Source organism: Euprymna scolopes, chromosome 23 (genome assembly GCF_053919585.1).
Source record: "Euprymna scolopes isolate OS-2025 chromosome 23, ASM5391958v1, whole genome shotgun sequence".
In the NCBI taxonomy this organism is placed as follows: Eukaryota; Metazoa; Mollusca; class Cephalopoda; order Sepiida; family Sepiolidae; genus Euprymna; species Euprymna scolopes.
In genome coordinates this window covers 16,164,650-16,168,421 of record NC_136504.1, presented here as the reverse complement: position 1 = coordinate 16,168,421, position 3,772 = coordinate 16,164,650, and positions in this window count along the sequence as shown.

Sequence of the window (3,772 nt, the reverse complement as noted above, 5' to 3'; positions counted from 1 at the left end):
CTTTCACACTTAAGACCATAATCGTGCAATTGTTATTCATGATATATAATCTATCGCAGGTTAGGCCGACATGTTTAAAATTGCGATTTTGCTGTGCAGGTTAGTAAGTGCAAAAAGAGTTCAAAAGGTTATGGTTGACGTATGTAAAACGCTGTAGCTAGTCGGTGTCACCTGAAATGACATTTGGTTCGTGTGAAAGAAAACGTGGAAAGAAAGAGAGAAAGCATAAACAAAAAAGAGAGGAAGATACCTTTTCGATCGCATGCAAGAGCAGTCTAGCTTCCGATTTTGGGCATAACGGACGTGTCGAGTTAGACGCGAAAATGCGCCGAAAATAAAACGCAAAAAAGAAGTGAGTCCACAATGCGATGGCTTTCCCTCAGTTCACTCGTAAACGAATAAACTAATTCATGCCAGAAACTCAGCATTATGTTTTCGTCGGATGTTCTTTTACGGTATCGACCAGTGACAGGAAGAATCGATCCTAAAGATGACAGAAAAGGGTATGATGACTTTATCGCATATTATATATATATATATATATATATATATATATATATATATATATATATATATATATATATGGCGATTATATTTTATAACTTACTAACTAGCTCTATCTACGTATTGAGCACTGTTGAAGTAAATACTTAAAGTTTACGCATAAATTTATACTTTCGTATATTAATTTTATGTGAGTAAATGAAGTAGTTATATATATATATATATATATATATATATATATATATATATATATATATATATATATATATATATATATATTTAAAAGAGTGTAGCCATCAACAATTGTGGGTCTTTTTAAAAGGTTTTCATCATATTTTTATTTTAAAATATTTTTATAACGCGTTTCGAGCTTAGGGTGTGCTCTCTTCAGATATTTTCGTAAAAAAGTTTTTCTTTAAAATGGGAGTTTGTAGAATTACCTCCGCTGATATTAAATATGTTTTTCAGAGTGATGCGTGTGTTCAGACATTCTGTCTCCAACTGTAAGTGTTCACAGTGTCCGGTCAAAGTTATTTTCAAAGAGTGTTTTTTAGTCCATATGGTGAAGGTTTTTATGTTTTTTAGGGTTCTTTTTAAAGACTTTCTTTCCCCATGTATAGCATACACTCACACACAATCGCACACGCATACATATACATTCATGTACATGTACACATGCACACGCACACGTACACAGGCACACACACATACACACACGTACATACATAGAAATATGTGTAGGAGCATACATATATACACATATACATACCCACCTACACACTCACACACGTACTCGCATACATCCACCGCTAACAATTATTTTTATTTTTTTATTTTATATATATATATATATATATATATATATATACTTTTTTTTCCAACCAAAACACGCATGTATATATGCGCTTAATCATTCAGACATACGTACACGCACCCACACACACACAAGTAAGATGGAGAATAGGTTGAAGATATATATACACACACATACACGCACATACACACATATATGTACACACATATATGCATGTGCACATACACTCACAAACATCCACATACTATGTAGGCACATACACATACACACACACATGCACACACACAGACATATGCAGGGGCTCACACATACGCGTATATCCATATCCACACGAACACATTTACCCACTCATACATGTGCATACATATGTATATATATATACACACATACATACGGATGTGTATACACTCATCCACCCATATATATATATGGGCACATGCACTCACAATCACACACACACATACATATTCATACATCCCACCTTATGTATATATTGGTTGAAGTTTCCTTTCCAATCCAAGCACATATGCATACATGGATTCGGTCACCAAAACATAAGTGCACGTATACATACAAACAAGATGTAGCATAGATAACAGATGATATATACATATACACACACGCATACACAATCATATGTGCACACCCACGCACACACACATATACACACGTACACACGCGCGCACATACCCATACATACGTTTAATTTCTAGTTGTTTGTTTAGTTAAGAGAAATGGTACTGTACTGAGTATGGGCGCGCGCACCCGCGAAAGTGTGTGTGTGCCTTATTGTGCTTTTTTTGTTGTTTCGTGTGTGAGGGTACACACCTACCCAAGCATGCATGCGTGTAAGTGTATTTTGTGTTTTGCCTATTTATGTGTATAATTATGGAGAGATGTTTAAGCCGGGGTTAAACTTTGCTATGAAATTTTTTTCTTGTGTTAGCAAGTAGAAGTAGTTGTCAGTTTGGAAGATGGGCATTATCTCGAATCTGCCTCCACTGTATGTGTGTATATGTTGTGATACATGTAGGTGTCTATTTTCCGCGATTTTGATGTTGGATCGGTGTAGGGCTACTCTATTACTAAGGTTTTTTGTAGCGCCTATGTAGGATTTATCGCATGCTGGACATTTTATTACATAGATCACGTTTTTTGAGGTGCAATCTAGGTTTTTTTAAATTTTGAATGTTTGCTTGGGGTTCGTAAATGTGTATGTGTTTCCCTCTAATATTATGTTGCAGACTCCACATCGTTGTTTGTTGCATTTTGTGACTCCTTTTGTTGCGTCTTGATTGAGTTTGGATGAGGTAAGAATCACAACTTATAGACAAAGGGATCCAACTTGCGACAAATATACCAGTAGAAGATTTGAGAACCCCTAAAGAACGAAACAAAGAACAAATCCTAACATACGGCTCCACACACAACACAAACAACCCAGAGCTTTTCACAGAGATAACGAAAAACCTCGTCCTACTTAACCAAAACAGCAAACTAAACAACTTCCTTAAAACGACAAAAATAATAAAAAGCAAACGCCAACCCAAAAACCTAAAACGCATTCTTTAGTTTTTAACCAACGAGGCGGTGGGATAGAACAAGAGAGTGAATAAAGAAGAACAAAACTCACACCTCACAGCATTCTACATATATACAAAGCCATCATTCATCTATGCATGGAGTATTTTGCCAGATTTGGACCGGTGCATCAACATCCGACTGTCAGATTTTGGAATTCTCACCCTGTTTCCTGCTCTTCAAAAATCTTACAACTTTTTCTCATAGTTTTTCTTCACAGTGATCGATCTTTCGCTTGGGCTTCCCAGTTATGTACATCCATTTTCAGTATTTTCAAGTTGTTTTGCAGAGAATTCTTATACATTTTCCTTGGTTTAGATTTGGGTTTTGACCATAAAAATTACTGCTAAGCGATCATGAAACAGGGGAAAAGTGTCTGATTATTTTTTAATACGTTTACAACCAAACGTCTCTCCTTTCGCCACCAACGCTCGGACTCTCATTTTGGTCCAATTGAAATGAATGTTTCTCTCCTCGAGGAAACCACGTGCTTTGATTAGCTTCTAGAATTAGCCTTCACTCCGGGTTTGAAATGGAATGCTTATGCCAAATATGTTGCTAATATGTTGCTGAAAAATTGTTTGGTCATTCTATCGCTCCAGAAAATATCCCATTCTTGACGCAATCCTCTACCTATACAAAAGTCAAATACTCTCGAAGATGGTATAGTGTTCCCACATCTGGGGAGGTGTGCCACTCAAATAACCTTTTCCTGACTTGGCGGAGTATAAAACCGACTTTAAAATCCGGTAGTAAATATCATTTTCTTTTTCCAATAACCTCTTTTTCAGAGAAGAGACGTTTCTAGTTTTTCTCTATTTATTTATTTTACATAGGAGTCACCACTTATCAAGGCCCAGAGGCCATTCGAGG